The sequence below is a fragment of the Panulirus ornatus genome, chromosome 16, assembly GCF_036320965.1.
Source record: "Panulirus ornatus isolate Po-2019 chromosome 16, ASM3632096v1, whole genome shotgun sequence".
NCBI classification, from domain to species: domain Eukaryota; kingdom Metazoa; phylum Arthropoda; class Malacostraca; order Decapoda; family Palinuridae; genus Panulirus; species Panulirus ornatus.
The window spans coordinates 27256161-27276160 of record NC_092239.1 but is presented as its reverse complement, the minus strand read 5'-3'; positions in this window follow the sequence as shown (position 1 = coordinate 27276160).

The window sequence follows — 20000 nt, the reverse complement described above, 5'->3', positions numbered from 1 at the left end:
TGGAGGATAGCAAATAGTAAAGTGTTAAAAGACAAAGAATTGGTGTTGAAGAGGCGATGGATTGAGTACTTCAAGGTGCTGTTGAATGTGCTGGATGATAGAGTGATAGATGTGGGTGTTTGGAATGTTGGATGTATGACAAGGGTAAGAGTCATGGTAAGTGATTTTGTGAAAAGAGAAGAGATAGTGAATGCCTTGGGTAAAATGAAATTTGGCAAAGCGGCTGGAGTGGATGGCACTGCAGTTGAAATTCTCAAGAAAGGTGTTGTCTGCTTTCTAGATTGATTAGTTAGGATATTCACTGTATGTATCTTCGTGAGGAGTTTGAGAATTATTAGAAATTATGTATAACACACAATGCCAGCAGTAACATACATTGCCAGAAGCTCTCACTCACCAGAAGTGTCAGCAGCTCTCATTCACTTAGCAATTCCACACAGAGCCAACAGCTGTCATTCATCAAGGTGCCACTCATTGCTAGTAACTTCCACCCATTACTAATGCCACATAGTGCCAGCAGCTCCCACTCACCAGCAGTGCCACATAGTGCCAGCAGCTTTCAATCATTTGCAATCGGGCTGTGCAGGTAGTTCCATACTCATCCACGCCGGCAGCTTCCATTTACCAGCTGTGCCACACCGTTACAGCAGGTTCTCAAACAAAGGGTGCCATGCAGTGCTAGCAAAACACACTCAGTAGTAGTGCAATATAGTGCAAGCACCTCCCACACACCAGCAGTGTCACACAGTGCAAGCAGCTTTCACTCACCAACAGTGCCACACGGTGCCAGCAGCTTCCACTCACCAGCAGTGCCACAGTGTCAGCATCTTCCACTACCCAGCAGTGTCACACAGTGCCAGCATCTTCAGCTCTCTAGTAATGCCACACAATGCCGTTAGAATCTTTTAACAAGTATTGCCACATAGTGCCAGAAGCTCCCACTCACCAGGAAGGCCACCTAATGCCAACAGCACCTACTCACTAGCGGTGCCAATCAAGACCAGCAGCTTACATTCAACAGCGGTACCACACAGTGACAACAGTTCCCACTCAAAACCAGTGCCACACAGCCCCATCAAATTCCACTGACAAGCAGTGTCACACAGCCCCAACAGCTCCCACACACCAGCAGTGCCACACAACGCCAGCAGCTCCCACACACCAGCAGTGCCACACAACGCCAGCAGCTCCCACTCACCAGCAGTGCCACACAACGCCAGCAGCTCCCACACACCAGCAGTGCCACACACAGCGCCAGCAGCTCCCACACACTAGCAGTGCCACACAGCACCACCAACTCCCACACACTAGCAGTGCCACACAGCACCAGCAGCTCTCACCCATCTGCAGTGTCACACAGCGCCAACAGCCCCTACACACCAGCAGTGCCACACAACGCCAGCTGCCACCACTCATCTGCAGTGTCACACAGCGCCAGAAGGTCCCACTCATCTGCAATGCCACACAGCGCCAGCAGCCCCCACTCATCTACAGTGCTACACAATGTTAGCAGCTCCCAATCACCAGTAGTGTTACACAGTGCCAGCAGCTCCCATCCACCAGCAGTGCCACACAATGCCAGCAGCTCCCACCATCCAGTAATGCCACATAATGGTGGAGACTCCTACTCACCAACAGTGCCACACAGCGCCAGCAGCTCCCACACACCAGCAGTGCCACACACAACGCCAGCAGCTCCCACACACCAGCAGTGCCACACACAACGCTAGCAGCTCCCAAACACTATCAGTGCCACACAGCGCCAGCAGCTCCTACACACCAGCAGTGCCACACAACGCCATCCACTTATCTGCAATGCCACACAGCGCCAGCAGGTCCCACTCAGCTGCAGTGCCACACAACGCCAGCAGCCCCTACTCACCTACAGTGCTACACAATGTTAGCAGCTCCCAATCACCAGTAGTGGCACACAGTGCCACCAGCTCCCATCCACCAGCAGTGCCACACAATGCCACCAGCTCCCATCCACCAGCAGTGCCACACAATGCCACCAGCTCCCACCATCCAGTAATGCAACATAATGGTGGAGACTCCTACTCACCAACATTGCCACAAAGCGCCAGCAGCTCCCACACACTAGCAGTGCCTCGCAACGCCGGCAGCTCACACGCACCAGGAGTGCCACATAGCTTCAGCAGCTTCCACACACCAGCAGTGCCACACACAACGCCAGCAGCTCCCACACACTAGCAGTGCCACACAGCGCCAGCAGCTCCTACACACAAGCAGTGCCCACAACGCCAGCAGTTCCGACACACCATCAGTGCCACAGAGAACCAGCAGCTCCCATACACCAGCAGTGCCACACACAACGCCAGCAGCTCCCACACACTAGCAGTGCCACACAGCGCCAGCAGCTCCCATACACCAGCAGTGCCACACAACGCTAGCAGGTTCCACACACCAGCAGTGCCACACACAGTGCTAGCAGCTCCCAATTACCTGCAGTGCTCCACGGCGCCAGCAAGTCCCACTCATCTACAGTGCCACACAGCGCCAGCAGCCCCTACTCACCTACAGTGCTACACAGTGTTCGCAGCTCCCACTCACCAGCAGTGCCACACACAGTGCCAGCAGCTCCCAATCATCTGCAGTGCTCCACAGCGCCAGCAGGTCCCACTCATCTGCAGTGCCACACAGAGCCAGCAGCTCCCACTCATCTGCAGTGCTCCACAGCGCCAGCAGCTCCCACTCACCAGCAGTGCCACACACAGTGCCAGCAGTTCCCACTCATCTGCAGTGCTCCACAGCGCCAGCAGGTCCCACTCATCTGCAGTGCCACACAGCGCCAGCAGTCCCTACTCACCTACAGTGCTACACAATGTTAGCAGCTCCCACTCACCACTAATGCTACACAGTGCCGCCAGCTCCCATCCACCAGCAGTGCCACATAATGCCAGCAGCTCTCACTATCTAGCAGTGCCACACAGTGTTGGCGACTTCTACTCACCAACAGTGCCACACAGCGCCAGCAGCTCCCACACGCCAGCAGTGCCACACAGCACCAGCAGCTCCCACACACCAGCAGTGCCAAGCAACGCCAGCAGCTCCGACACACTAGCAGTGCCACACAACGCCAGCAGCTTCCACTCATCTTCAGTGCCACACAGCGCCAGCAGCTCCCACACACCAGCAGTGCCACGCAACGCCAGCAGCTCCCACGCACAAGCAGTGCCACACAGCTTCAGCAGCTCCCACTACCTGCAGTGCTACACGGCGCCAGCAGGTCCCATTCATCTGCAGTGCCACACAGCGCCAGCAGCCCCTACTCACCTACAGTCCTAAACAGTGTTCGCAGCTCCCACTCACCAGCAGTGCCACACACAGTGCCAGCAGCTCTCACTATCTAGCAGTGCCACACAGTGTTGGCGACTTCTACTCACCAACAGTACCATACAGTGTTGGCGACTTCTACTCATTAACAGTGCCACACAGCGCCAGCAGTTCCCACACGCCAGTAGTGCCACGCAACGCCAGCAGCTCCCACGCACCAGCAGTGCCACACAGCTTCAGCAGCTCCAACGCACCAGCAGTGCCAAACACAACGCCAGCAGCTCCCAGACACTAGCTGTGCCACACAGCGCCAGCAGCTCCTACACAAGCAGCTCCTGCAACATAATGGTGGAGACTCCTACTCACCAACAGTGCCACAAAGCGCCAGCAGCTCCCACACACCAGCAGTGCCACTCAACGCCAGCAGCTCACACGCACCAGCAGTGCCACATAGCTTCAGCAGCTCCCACACACTAGCAGTGCCACACAGCGCCAGCAGCTCCTACACACCAGCAGTGCCACACAGCGCTATCAGGTTCCACACACCAGCAGTGCCACACACAGTGCCAGCAGCTCCCACTTACTTGCAGTGCTCCACGGCGCCAGCAGGTCCCACTCATCTGCAGTGCCACACAGCGCCAGCAGCTCCCACACGCCAGCAGTGCCACACAGCACCAGCAGCTCCCACACACCAGCAGTACCACGCAACGCCAGCAGCTCCCACGCACCAGCAGTGCCACACAGCTTCAGCAGCTCCAACGCACCAGCAGTGCCAAACACAACGCCAGCAGCTCCCAGACACTAGCTGTGCCACACAGCGCCAGCAGCTCCTACACAAGCAGCTCCTGCAACATAATGGTGGAGACTCCTACTCACCAACAGTGCCACAAAGCGCCAGCAGCTCCCACACACCAGCAGTGCCACTCAACGCCAGCAGCTCACACGCACCAGCAGTGCCACATAGCTTCAGCAGCTCCCACACACCAGCAGTGCCACACAGCGCCAGCAGCTCCTACACACCAGCAGTGCCACACAGCGCTAGCAGGTTCCACACACCAGCAGTGCCACACACAGTGCCAGCAGCTCCCACTTACCTGCAGTGCTCCACGGCGAGAGCAGGTCCCACTCATCTGCAGTGCCACACAGCGCCAGCAGCTCCCACACGCCAGCACTGCCACACAGCACCAGCAGCTCCCACACACCAGCAGTGCCACGCAACGCCAGCAGCTCCCACGCACCAGCAGTGCCACACAGCTTCAGCAGCTCCAACGCACCAGCAGTGCCAAACACAACGCCAGCAGCTCCCAGACACTAGCTGTGCCACACAGCGCCAGCAGCTCCTACACAAGCAGCTCCTGCACATAATGGTGGAGACTCCTACTCACCAACAGTGCCACAAAGCGCCAGCAGCTCCCACACACCAGCAGTGCCACTCAACGCCAGCAGCTCACACGCACCAGCAGTGCCACATAGCTTCAGCAGCTCCCACACACTAGCAGTGCCACACAGCGCCAGCAGCTCCTACACACCAGCAATGCCACACAACGCCAGCAATTCCCATATACCATCAGTGCCACAGAGAACCAGCAGCTCCCATACACCAGCAGTGCCACACACAACGCCAGCAGCTCCCACACATTAGCAGTGCCACACAGCGCCAGCAGCTCCCACACACCAGCAGTGCCACACAACGCCAGCAGCTCCCACTCATCTTCAGTGCCACACAGCGCCAGCAGCTCCCACACACCAGCAGTGCCACACAACGCAAGCAGCTTCCACTCATCTGCAGTGCCACACAGCGCTAGCAGGTTCCACACACCAGCAGTGCCACACACAGTGCCAGCAGCTCCCACTTACCTGCAGTGCTCCACGGCGCCAGCAGGTCCCACTCATCTGCAGTGCCACACAGCGCCAGCAGCTCCCACACGCCAGCACTGCCACACAGCACCAGCAGCTCCCACACACCAGCAGTGCCACGCAACGCCAGCAGCTCCCACGCACCAGCAGTGCCACACAGCTTCAGCAGCTCCAACGCACCTGCAGTGCCAAACACAACGCCAGCAGCTCCCAGACACTAGCTGTGCCACACAGCGCCAGCAGCTACTACACAAGCAGCTCCTGCAACATAATGGTGGAGACTCCTACTCACCAACAGTGCCACAAAGCGCCAGCAGCTCCCACACACCAGCAGTGCCACTCAACGCCAGCAGCTCACACGCACCAGCAGTGCCACATAGCTTCAGCAGCTCCCACACACTAGCAGTGCCACACAGCGCCAGCAGCTCCCACACACCAGCAGTGCCACACAACGTCAGCAGCTCCCACTCATCTTCAGTGCCACACAGCGCCAGCAGCTCCCACACACCAGCAGTGCCACACAACGCCAACAGCTTCCACTCATCTGCAATGCCACACAGCGCTAGCAGGTTCCACACACCAGCAGTGCCACACACAGTGCCAGCAGCTCCCACTTACCTGCAGTGCTCCACGGCGCCAGCAGGTCCCACTCATCTGCAGTGCCACACAGCGCCAGCAGCTCCCACACGCCAGCACTGCCACACAGCACCAGCAGCTCCCACACACCAGCAGTGCCACGCAACGCCAGCAGCTCCCACGCACCAGCAGTGCCACACAGCTTCAGCAGCTCCAACGCACCAGCAGTGCCAAACACAACGCCAGCAGCTCCCAGACACTAGCTGTGCCACACAGCGCCAGCAGCTCCTACACAAGCAGCTCCTGCACATAATGGTGGAGACTCCTACTCACCAACAGTGCCACAAAGCGCCAGCAGCTCCCACACACCAGCAGTGCCACTTAATGCCAGCAGCTCACACGCACCAGCAGTGCCACATAGCTTCAGCAGCTCCCATACACTAGCAGTGCCACACAGCGCCAGCAGCTCCTACACACAAAGCAGTGCCACACAACGCCAGCAGTTCCCATATACCATCAGTGCCACAGAGAACCAGCAGCTCCCATACACCAGCAGTGCCACACACAACGCCAGCAGCTCCCACACACTAGCAGTGCCACACAGCGCCAGCAGCTCCCACACACCAGCAGTGCCACACAACGCCAGCAGCTCCCACTCATCTTCAGTGCCACACAGCGCCAGCAGCTCCCACACACCAGCAGTGCCACACAACGCCAGCAGCTCCCACTCATCTTCAGTGCCACACAGCGCCAGCAGCTCCCACACACCAGCAGTGCCACACAACGCCAGCAGCTTCCACTCATCTGCAATGCCACACAGCGCTAGCAGGTTCCACACACCAGCAGTGCCACACACAGTGCCAGCAGCTCCCACTTACCTGCAGTGCTCCACGGCGCCATCAGGTCCCACTCATCTGCAGTGCCACACAGCCCCTGCTCACCTACAGTGCTGCACAGTGTTAGCAGCTCCCACTCACCAGCAGTGCCACACACAGTGCCAGCAGCTCCCACTCATCTGCAGTGCTCCACACCGCCAGCAGGTCCCACTCATCTGCAGTGCCACACAGCGCCAGCAGCCCCTACTCACCTACAGTGCTACACAGTGTTAGCAGCTCCCACTCACCACTAATGCTACACAGTGCCGCCAGCTCCCATCCACCAGCAGTGCCACATAATTCCAGCAGCTCTCACTATCTAGCAGTGCCACACAGTGTTGGCGACTTCTACTCACCAACAGTACCATACGGTGTTGGCGACTTCTACTCACCAACAGTGCCACACAGCGCCAGCAGCTCCCACACGCCAGCAGTGCCACACAACGCCAGCAGCTCCCACACACTAGTAGTGCCACACACAGCGCCAGCAGCTCCTACACACTAGCAGTGCCACACAGCGTTAGCAGCTCCCACACACTAGCAGTGCCACACAGCGCCAGCAACTTCTACTCATCTGAAGTGCCACACAGCGCCAGCAGCTCCCACACACCAGTAGTGCCACACAGAGCCAGCAGAGTCCACTCATCTGCAGTGCCACACAGCGCCAGCATCTCCCACACACCAGCAGTGCCACACAACGCCAGCAGCTCACACTCACTAGTAGTGTTACACAGTGCCACCAGCTCCCATCCACCAGCAGTGCCACACAATGCCAGCAGCTCCCTCTATCCAGCAATACCACACAGTGCTGGCGACTCCTACTCACCAACAGTGCCACAAGGCGCCAGCAGCTCCCACACACCAACAGTGCCACAGCGCCAGCAACTCCCACACACCAGCAGTGCCACACAACTCCAGCAGCTTTCACTCAGTAGCAGTGATACACAGTGACAGAAGCTTCCACTGCTAGCGGTGTCACACAGTGTCAGCAGCTCCCATTCATCAAGTGCTAAACGTGCCATCAGTTCTCAATCAACAGCAGTGCCGCACAGTGTAAGCGGCAACCACTCACCAACAATGCCACACAGTGCCAGCAGCTCCAACCAATCAAGTGCCAAATAGTGCCAGCAGCTTTCAACCACCAGCAGTGCCACACAGTATCAGCAGGTCCCACTCATCAGCAGTATCACAAAGTGCCTGCAGCTCTCACTCACCATCTATGCTACACAGCGCAAGCAGCTTTCACTCACTAACAGAGTCGAACAGTGCCAGGAGCTCTCATTCACCAGCAGTGCCAGCAGCTTTCACTCAGTAGCAGTGCTACACAATGACAGAAGCTCCCACTACCAGCAGTGCCACACATTGCCAACAACTCCCTCACCAGCAGTGCCACACAGCACTAGCAGCTCCCACTCACAACTGTGCCACACAGTGCCAGCAGCACCCATCCATAAGCAGTGCCACACACGCCAGCAGCTCTCACACACCAGCAATGCCACACAGTGCCAGCAGCTCCCAACCTAGAGAGTCAGGTTACCCAGGACAATTAGCCTGGCCGGTTCTTGTTAATGGGGTCGTTCATTAAGAGAAGTTGAGGCAGTTGTTAGTAGAGAGTTAAACAGCCACGCCCATGGTGTACATTATGTCCCCATAGCGAGTCGCATTAAGCAGAAACTAATAGCTTTAGGTCGAATTAGTTTTTCCTTCTGTCTCTTTCAAAATTATCTTGGTTGTATGGAAACTTGATGGAAAATACACGCGTGCACAAACACATACAGACAAACGCACTTACATGGACGTGTACAAACACTCATAGACTGAGTCACTCACAGGTTATACATACACTTGAGTATTCCATGCCTGGGACTGTAGCGATGGTGTTGGCTCAGCTTGTGACGAGGCTCCCTCACACATTATCACACACAGACAAAAACTGTTATTTTAACCTCCAGGCTCAAAGCCGCCGCCCTCACCAGCTTCTGTCACACCCAGGATTAATGGCCTAATTCTCCGCCTTTTAAACTTTAAATTTATTGCTGTGTGGCTGTTTCACGTGACACATGTTTTCATTCGTATTGTGGTGGGTTTTCATGCTCAGAAATTTTACTGCTATGTAAACAGACTGTAGATAAGTATGTGAGAGTGAGTGTTTGTGTTAGGAATACATGGCTGGCTGGATTTGGGAAGTAACGCCTTTAGCATGAGAGTTCGACCCCTTGGCACGAATATACGAACTTTAAGCACGACTATACGACCTTTGTATACGGCAGTACGACCCTTGGGTATAATGGCCTAGCCTGTGATCGTAAGGGTCAGAGAAAACGCCAGGTTTTTATAACAGAGGGTCGTACAGAATGGTGGAGAAAACTGGTTATGGCAGAGCGTGACACTTGCCTATAGCTGGGTGGACACAAAGCTTAGCTGGCATTGGTGAACACAAACAGGTGAAGGATGTGCGTGGAGTAGGGAGTCACTTTGATTATCAGACAACAATGACTGGCTGCCGCGGAAATATCCACGGCGACCCGGCACCAGTCAGGCTGCTGTCATAGCCTAGCCTACTCTTTAATGCCATTTATTAATTTACTTATAGTTACACAGATCAAGGAGCGGCATTGATAAGGATATATCTAAAATATTTCTTGATATCTTATGATTATCAGACGTAATTACTGCTGGTTAAGACTTGAAAATCTCACCCGCCTTGCTCTGTAAACCTTACTTGATCACGACACCTGTCAAGTGTAGTACATCATACTGTAATGAAAGGTTTTGATGATATCATCACATTACAGTAAGAAAGTGTGAAATAAACAACCACAAATTTTTGAATAATGGCGAGTATGTTGCAGTGTGGCAGACTTTGGCACGCGCCGCTCTAGTTTAGCGCTATTTCTTCAAATATTTCGTCAGCCAGAAATAAAACGAGATAAGAGGTGGTATAACATTTCAAGAAAAGTATTTGATTGATCTTGTACCTCCCGAAATATATAGTGACCAGTGCAAAACGTATCGTGACGAATAGATATGAAATATTAAACTGACGTTGTGAAAGAGCATGTAATTCGCTGGTGCCAGAGGTAAGCCCTTTAAACTCCTGAAGTCGAATTTCCCTATCTTTTTATTTGAGTCATATGAAATTAACCTAGACACAAATGATTTACAAAACATTACGTAAACTGGCAAATAATAGTCATGCAGAGATTAATGAAAACTGGCAATAACTAATATCTATAGTACGAGTCCATACAGTTGGCACCATTGCCTTATGAGACAAAACACGTACCTTTGTTTATTGAAAACATCTACATGGCCTCATTTACTTCAAGAGTTACTCATCGTTTTAAAAAACTTTATATCTAACTTTAATTTTCTTTGATAACAGTAAATATCTTATACTAATTTTTACCTCTTTAACTTTGGAAATTAATCCATATGTAAACTGGCTGCTTATGTTGCAAGCAATTTCAAAGTATGAATATATATATATATATATATATATATATATATATATATATATATATATATATATATATATATATATATATATATATATATATATATATATATATATATATATATTTATATATATATATCCCTGGGGATAGGGGAGAAAGAATACTTCCCACGCATTTCACACGTGTCGTAGAAGGCGAATAAAGGGGACGGGAGCGGGGGGCTGGAAACCCTCCCCTCCTTGTGTTTTAACTTTCTAAAAGGGGAAACAGAAGGAGTCACGCGGGGAGTGCTCATCCTCCTTGAAGGCTCAGACTGGGGTGTCTAAATGTGTGTGGATGTAACCAAGATGAGAAAAAAGGAGAAATAGGTAGTATGTTTGAGGAAAGGTACCCGGATGTTTTGGCTCTGAGTGAAACGAAGCTCAAGGGTAAAGGGGGAGAGTGGTTTGGGAATGTCTTGGGAGTAAAGTCAGGGGTTAGTGAGAGGACAAGAGCAAGGGAAGGAGTAGCACTACTCCTGAAACAAGAGTGGTGGGAGTATGATAGAGTGCAAGAAAGCAAACTCTAGATTGATATGGGTAAGACTGAAAGTGGATGGAGAGAGATGGGTGATTATTGGTGCATATGCACCTGGGCATGAGAAGAAAGATCATGAGAGGCAAGTGTTTTGGGAGCAGCTGAGTGAGTGTATTAGTAGTTTTGATACACGAGAGCGGGTCATAGTGATGGGTGATTTGAATGTAAGGGTGAGTAATGTGGCAGTTGAGGGAATAATTGGTGTATATGGGGTGTTCAGTGTTGTAAATGGAAATGGTGAGGAGCTTGTAGATTTATGTGCTAAAAAAGGATTGGTGATTGGGAATACCTGGTTTAAAAAGAGAAATATACATAACTATACGTATGTAAGGAGGAGAGATGTCCAGAGAGCGTTATTGAATTACAAATTAATTGATAGGCACGCGAAATAGAGACTTTTGGATTTTAATGTGCTGAGAGGTAAAACTGGAGGGATGTCTGATCATTATCTTCTGGAAGCGAAGGTGAAGATTTGTAGACGTTTTCAGAAAAGGAGAGAGAATGTTCGAGTGAAAAGAGTGGTGAGAGTAAGTGAGCTTGGGAAGGAGACTTGTGTGAGGAAGTACCAGGAGACACTGAATACAGAGTGGAAAAAGGTGAGAACAAAGGACGTCTTGGGAGTGCGGGAGGAATGGGATGTATTTTGGGAAGCAGTGATGGCTTGCGCAAAAGATGCTTGTGACATGAGAAGCATGGGAGGTGGGTTGATTAGAAAGGGTAGTGAGTGGTGGGATGAAGAAATAAGATTATTAGTGAAAGAGAAGAGAGAGACATCTGGACGATTTTTTCAAGGAAAGAATGCAAATGACTTGAGTTGGGGTGAGACAGTATCATTAAATCTTAGAGAGAATAAAAAGTTGTTTTGGAAGGAAGAAAATAAAGTGCGTAAGACAAGGGAATAAGTGGGAACTTCAGTGAGGTGGGCTAATGGGGAGGTGATAACAAATAGTGGTGATGTGAGAAAGAGATGGAGTATTTTGAAGGTTTGTTGAATGTGTTTGATGATAGAGTGGCAGATATAGGGTGTTTTGGTCGAGGTGGTGTGCAAAGTGAGAGGGTTAGGGAAAATGATTAAATAAACAGAGAAGAGGTGGTAAAAGCTTTGCGGAAGATGAAAGCCGGCAATGCAGCGGGCTTGGGTGGTATTGCAGTGGAATTTATTAAAAAAGGGGGTGACTGTATTGTTGACTGGTTGGTAAGGTTATTTAATGTATGTATGATTCATGGTGAAGTGCCTGAGGATTGGTGGAATGCTTGCATAGTGCCATTGTACAAAGGCAAAGGGGATAAAGGTGAGTGCTCAAATTACAGAGGTATAAGTTTGTTGAGTATTCCTGGTAAATTATATGGGAGGGTATTGATTGAGAGGGTGCAGGCATGTACAAAGCATCAGATGGGGGATGAGGAGTGTCGTTTCAGAAGTGGTAGAGGATGTGTTGATCAGGTCCTTGCATTGAAGAATGTATGTGTGAAATACTTAGAAAAGCAAATGGATTTGTATGTAGCATTTATGGATCTGGAGAAGGCATATGATAGAGTTGATAGAGATGCTCTGTGGAAGGTATTAAGAATATATGATGTGAGAGGCAATTTGTTAGAAGCAATGAAAAATTTTTATCGAGGATATAAGGCATGTGTACGTGTAGGAAGAGAGGAAAGAGATTGGTTCTCAGTGAATGTAGGTTTGCGGCAGGGGTGTGTGATGTCTCCATGGTTGTTTAATTTGATTATGGATGGGGTTGTTAGGGAGGTGAATGCAGGAGCTTTAGAAAGAGGGACAAGTATGCAGTCTGTTGTGGATGAGAGAACTTGGGAAATGAGTCAGTTGTTGTTCGCTGATGATACAGCGCTGGTGAGAAGGTGGAGACTGAGTTTGGTAAAGTGTTTAAAAGAAGAAAGCTGAGAGTAAATGTGAATAAGAGCAAGGTTATTAGGTACAGTAGGGTAGAGGGTCGAGTCAACTGGGAGGTAAATTTGAATGGAGAAAAACTGGAGGAAGTAAAGTGTTTTAGATATCTGGGAGTGGATTTGGCAGCGGATGGAACTATGGAAGCGGAAGTGAATCATAGGGTGGGGGAGGGGCGAAAATTCTGGGAGCGTTGAAGAATGTGTGGAAGTCGAGAACATTACCTTGGAAAGCAAAAATGGGTATTTTTGAAGGAATAGTGGTTCCAACAATTTTATATCGTTGCGAGGCGTGGGCTATGGATAGAGTTGTGCGCAGGAGGGTGGATGTGCTGGAAATGAGATGTTTGAGGACAAAATGTGGTGTGAGGTGGTTTGATCGAGTAAGTAATGTAAGGGTAAGAGATATGTTTGGAAATAAAAAGAATGTGGTTGAGAGAGCAGAATTGGGTGTTTTGAAATGGTTTGGTCACATGGAGAGAATGAGTGAGGAAAGATTGACCAAGAGGATATATTTGTCAGAAATGGAGGGAACAAGGGGAAGTGGGAGACCAAATTGGAGGTGGAAAGATGGAGTGAAAAGAATTTTGAGTGATCGGGACCTGAACATGCAGGAGGGTGAAAGGCGTGTAAGGAATAGAGCGAGTTTGAACTATGTGGTATACCGGGGTCGAGGTGCTGTCAATGGATTGAACAGGGCATGTGAAGCGTCTAGGGTAAACCATGGAAAGTTTTATGGGGCCTTGATGTGGAAAGGGAGCTGTGGTTTCAGTGTATTATTACATGAGAGCTAGAGACTGAGTGTGAACGAATGGGGCCTTTGTTGTCTTTTCCTAGCGCTACCTCGCACACATGAGGGGGGAGGGGGTTGTTAACTTGTGTGGCGTTGTGGAGATGGGAATAAATAAAGGTAGACAGTATGAATTATGTACATGTGTATATAAGTATATATCTTTGTGTGTATATATATATGTATACGTTGAGATGTATAGATATGTATATTTGCGTGAGTGGACGTGTTTATATACATATACATGTGTATGTTGGTGGATTGGGCCATTTTTTCGTCTGTTTCTCTGCGCTACCTCGCTAACGCGGGAGACAGCAACAAAGCAAAATGAATAAATAAAAGAGAAAGAGAAAGGTGCAAGAGTTGAAAAAAAGGGCAAATGAGAGTTGGGGTGAGAGAGTATCATTAAATTTTAGGGAGAATAAAAAGATGTTCTGGAAGGAGGTAAATAAAGTGCGTAAGACAAGGGAGCAAATGGGAACTTCGGTGAAGGGCGCAAGTGGGGAGGTAATAACAAGTAGTGGTGATGTGAGAAGGAGATGGAGTGAGTATTTTGAAGGTTTGTTGAATGTGTTTGATGATAGAGTGGCAGATATAGGGTGTTTTGGTCGAGGTGGTGTGCAAAGTGAGAGGGTTAGGGAAAATATATATATATATATATATATATATATATTTTTTATATTAAAAAAATTTTTATATATTATATAAAAATATATTTTTTTATATATAAATATTTTTTAAAATTATATTATAATTATAAATATATTTTATATATAAATATTATATATATGTGTGTGGGTGTGTGTTTGTGTTTTTGGGTTGTGTGTGAAAGAAAAAAGTTAAGAGTAAAGGCCCCAGAAGGGTTTTAATTAGGTCCCGTAGGGTTCGGGTCAAGAACTGGGAGGAAAGTTTGAAGGAAAAAAAACGGGGGAAGAAAAAGGTGTTTTAGTTCCCCGGGAGAAGCCAAGGCGCGGAGGCCCCATGGAAGCGGAAGGAATAAAATTGGTTGGGGGGGGGGCGGATTCTGGGGGGCCCTTAAAGAATTTTTTCCCAATAAAAAAAATTTAAAATTCGGAAAGCAAAAATGGCAAAGGTTTGAAGGAAAGGGGTTTTAGAATTTGTTGAAATGGGTTGCGGGGTGGGTTATGGATAGGGGCGGGGGGCGGGAGGAAGGCGGAAATGAGTTTTGGGGAGAAAAAGGGGGTGTGATTTTTGATCGCAAAATAATGAAAAGGGAAGAAATTTTTAGAAATAAAAAAATTTGGGGTGAGGGCGGGGTTTTTGGGGTTTGGCCCAATGGGGGGAAATTTGGGAAAGATTAATAAAGGGAGAAAATAGTGTCAGGGTGGAGGGAACGAGGAGAAGTGGGGGGCCCAAAATTGTAGGTGGCAGTGGAGTAAAAAATTTTTTTGGGAAGTGACCCGGGGCTGAACATGCAGGGGGGTGAAAGGCTTTTCCCAAAGGAAAATTGAGTGAATTGGAACGATGTGGTAAAACCGGGGTGGACGTGCTGTAAGGGAAATTTAAACCCAGGGCTGGAACGTTTTGGGGAAAAACCCAAAAAAAGTTAAAGGGGGCCCTTTGGATGTAAAAAGGGAGTGTGGTTTCGGGTGCAATATTACATGACAGCTGGGAAAATGTTGTGAAAAAAGGGGGCCTTTGGTGTCTTTTCTAGCCAAACCCCCGCCCACATGAGGGGGGGGGGGGTTGTTATTCCATGTGTGGCGAGGGGGCGCTGGGAACAAATAAACCCAGAAGAAATGAATTTGTGATTTTTAATAGGGTATATGTCTCTGTATGTGTGTGTATATATTTTTTACGTTGAAAAGTATAGGAAATGTATATTTGGTGGGGTGGAGGTGTATATATTACATGTGTATGGGGGGGGGTTTGGGGCCCAAATTCTTTCGCTGTTTCCCTTTGCGCTCCCTCGCCAACGGGGGGAAAACAACGCCCAAAAGCAAAAAAAATAAGAAATAAAATATATATTTTTTTTTTTGTATATATATTTTTATTTAAAATTTTTTTTTTTTTTTTTTTTTGGAAAAAAAGGAAAATCAAAATTTTTTGCGTTTTGTGTTTTCCAGGTTTTCCCTATGAGCCAGGGGGGAAAAAAAACATTAAAAGTTCCCAAGTGCATTTTTCGTGTAAAAAAATAAATCATCGGGTTTGAGAAAAGGGAGGAAATTTAAAAAACAGTCAGTTGATATACATGGGAAGGGACGAAGCGGGGGCCGTTTTTTGGGTATACAGGTGATTGCCCAAAAACAAAAACCCGAGCTTTTCTTTAAATTACCCTTTTTCCCCCTATTGCAAAATAAAGTTATCTAAGATGAATGGGACCATCATTTAATACTAAGATTATAATTCTTTGTGCATTTAATAATGGGAAATTTTTCAGGGTTTTTTCTTTTGGGTAATGGGTTTAGATTTAAAACTAGCTGAGAGGGGCGTTAAAAACCCCCTCAATAAATGATCTTTGTTTTTAACTTGATTAAACAAGGCATTTGATTCCCGTTTCCCCTTTTTTATTTTATTTTGTTTTCCTAAGTTAACAGAAAGATCCTTTCCCCGTTGACCAAAAATAACATTTATCCGTTTTAAAAAGGCCCCCTTTGGGAGGTACAACCAAGAGAATTTTTGGTGAATTCTGATTTATTTCTTTATTTTTGGGTTTTTGTAGCCCAAAGGCAACTTTACCTTAAGATTTTAAAAAAAAAAAGTGGGGGGAAACAAAAAATCAAAAATTTTTTATTAAAAGGGAGAAACCCCAAAAGTTCTTGGTGTTAAGGGGGGGTTTTGGGCCCCAAAAAATTTAAAATGGGTTTCTTTTTCTAACTTAAGGGGTTTATCAATGAAAAATGTTGGGTTCCCTTTAATTTTGATTCCCAAAATTAAAAATATTTCTCAAACTAAACATCACCCTTTAAAACTGGGGCAGGAAAAACGTAAAGCCCTAAGGAAAAATTGATTGAAAAGATGTTTAAATTTTAAATCTGTTGTTGCGATGGGGTAATAATGGGGTATATGAGGGTTTCATGGGTGGGGGTTTTTGCATATTTCTTTAAAATTAAACTTGTTTTATTGGGTTATGGGGTCATGCAATCTAAAAATGGTAAAATACCAAATTTTTTTATTTTTACAGAAATTTGATGGAAAGGGTAATAAAATTTTCAAGTAAGGGGGGAAAATTTGTAAAATTTTATTTGTTTTCCAAACAAAAAGAACTAAAATTACTAAAAATTTTTTAAAGGTATCTTCCCTTTTAAACAATTTGTTTAGGTAAAAGTAGATGATGTTTTTGGTTCTAATTTTCCCTTTTTTCTTCTCTCTCTCTCTCTCTCTCTCTCTCTCTTCTCCTCCCCTCCCTCTTTTCTTTTTCTTTTTTTTTTAATTTTTATTTTTTAAATATTTATATATATATATATATATTATAAATAGTATTTATATAAATATATTTTTATTTTTTTATATATAATATATATAATTATATATATATATTTTTATATATAAATTAAATATATAATTATATTAAATTTTATTATATATATATCTTTCTTTCTTTCTTTTTTGTTTTTTTTGCTGTCTCCCCCGTTTGCGGGTTTTTCGAAGGAAAAGGGCGAAAGAAATGGGGCCCCTCCCCCCCCCATTTAAATGTATATACATCCCTCCACACACGCAAAATATTATACCTACACAGCTTTCCCTGTTAACCCCCCCGCGTTCACATACCTGATTCAATTACTGAAGCACGTCAACCCCGGGAAAACCCCATCGATCCAAATTTACTTATTCCTTGCCCCCCTTTTACCCCCCTGCATGTTAGGGCCCCCTTACACAAATTTTTTTTCACTCCATCTTTCCCTCCCAATTTGGTCTCCCCCTTTCCCGGGTTCCCCCCACCCCGGAAAATTATCTCTTGGTCAAACTTTCCTCCCCTCATTTTCCATGTGCCCAAACCCCTTTCAAAAAACCCTTTCTGCTCTTCCAAAACCCCGTCTTTTTATTTTAACCCATCTCTCTTACCTTAGTTTTCTTTTCGATCAAACCCCCCTTCCCCACCCAAAATTGGCCTCAAATTTTCATTTCACACATCCATCCTCCGCGCAAACTCTATCCCCAAACCCCCGCCCCGCAGCCATTTCCAACATTGTTGGCGCACTATTCCTTAAAACATACCCATTTGGTTTTCCGAGATAATGTTCTCGATTCCCAACATTCTTCAAGGCTCCTGGATTTTCCCCCCCTCCCCCCCATATCATTCCCGCTTCCATGGTTCATCCGCTCCAGACCCACCCAATATCAAAACACTTTATTCCCTCCATTTTTTCCATTAAAATTACCCCTAATTGACTTACCCTAACCTCTGACCTAAACCTTGCTCTTTTCCCCAATTTACCTTAACTTTCTTCTTTCCCCAATTTTCCAAACTCTCCAGCTTCTGATTTTCCCCTTTGAAATCGGGCCACCGCGCTGTATCACACGAAAAAAAACTGACTCATTTCCCGCTTTCCTCCCCAACGCTTCATATTCCCCCCTCTTCCCAAAAAACTTTTTGTTTTTACCCCCCAAACAAACCCATCAAAAAATTTAACCCCTGGAACTTTCCCAACCCTGCGCAAAAAAATTTCACGAAAACCCAATCACTTTCCTTCTTCCTACACGTACACTTTCCCTTCCTCCTCATAAAAAACTTCCCCCCAAAACCTTTTTTTAATACCTCCCAGAGCACCCTTATAAACTCTACTTTGCCTTTCCGATCCTAAATGCTCATAAAATCCTTTGCTTTTCTAAGTATTTTTCCAACTTTTCAAAGAAACCCGATCCCACACCCTCTACCCCTTCTGAAACACATGCCTTCCCCAATCTGATGCTTGTCATGCTTCCCCTTTTAATCATCCCCCTAAAATTCCCAGGAATACTAAAAACTTATCCCTTTGTAAATTTGAGCATCCCCTTTTACCCCCTTTGCCTTGTACAGGCACATGCACGCTTTCCCCCCAACCTCAGCACCTCCCCAGAGAACATCATTAAAATAACTTCCCAAACCCCTCAAATACAGTCCCCCTTTTTTTTAAAATTTCCCCACTGCAATCCCATCCAACCTCTGCCTTGGGGCTTTCATTTTCCGCAAAGTTTTTACTCCCTTTTCTTTTAAAAAATTTTTTCCCCTCTCACGAAACCCCACTCGACCAAACCCCTTTACTCCCCCTTTATCTCAAACCTTCAAAAAACCTTCAAAATACTCACTCAATCCCCTTTCACAACCCATACTTTTTATCACCCCCATTTGGGCCCCTTCACTGAATTCCCATTTGCCCCCTTGTTTACGCAATTTTTTTTTACCCCCTTCCAGAACATTTTTATTCTCCTAAAATTAATGATACTCTCTCCCCCAAATCTTTTTTCCCCTCTTTTACCTCTTGCACCTTTTTTTGACCCCCTGTCTCTTTCTTTTTACATCCCCCATCATGCTTTTTTTCCCTGCAAAATGTCCCAATGCCTCTCTTTTCCTTTTCCTAAAATCTATTCTTCTCCACCCCCAAAACCTTTTAATCAACCCACCTCCCCTCTTCCTCCCCACAAGCATTTTTTGCGCAACCCATCACTGTTTCCCTAAAAAATCCCATTCCCCCCCTCCCCTTATTCCATTGTTCTCCCCTTTTTTCCATTTGTATCAGTCTCCCCTTTATTCTACACAAGTCTCCCCCCAAGCTCACTTTACCTCACCACCCCTTCACCCCAAAAATTCACTCTTCTTTTCTAAAACCCATACAAAATTTTACCTAGCCCCCACAAGATAATATCAGACTCCCTCCCGTTGCACCCTAGCAATTAACATCCAAAAGTCTCTCTTTTGCCGCCTGTCAATTTTTAAAACGTAAACCAATCCCCCTCTGGGCCTCTCTCCTAACATCGTATACTTTTTATACTGCTTTTAAACCAGGTATTCCAATCCCGTCTTTTTCGGACATAAATCTTAAAACTCTTCACCATTTCCCTTTAAAAAATGAACACCCCAGTATACCAAATTATTCCCTCAATGCCCCCAATTTCACCTTTTCATTAAACACCCTCACTAAACCCGGGCTGTGATTAAAACCCCCTAAAACACCATTCAGCTGCTCCAAAACAAAGCCTCTTTATGTCTTTTTCTCATGCCCAGGTGCATATGCACCAATAATACCCATCTCTCTCCCTCAACTTTCAGTTTTAAAACCCTTTAATCGGAATTTCTTTCTTACATTCATCAATACTCCCAAAAACTGTTTTAGGAGACTTTTCTACTCCCTTCCCTTTCTTTGTCCCTTTACTAACCCCCGACTTTTCTCCCCAAAACTTCCCAAACCACTCTTTCCCCCCCTTTCCTTGGTTCTTTTCCCAGAGCCAAAAAAACCAGGTTTTCCTTTTTCCCAAATATCCCTTCTCTCCTTTTTTCACACTTTGGGTTTAAACAACAATTTAGAAACCCCCCCCTTTACCCCCGAGGGGGGAAACCCCTCCCCCCCGTACCTTCTTCTGTTTCCCATTTTAGAAAGTTAAAAAATACAAAGGGGGGGATTTCTGCCCCCCCACCTCCCTCTAGTCGCCTTTTACGACACGCGAGGAATGGTGGGAAGTTTTCTTCCCCCATCCCCAGGGATAATTTTTTAAAATATAATAAAAAAT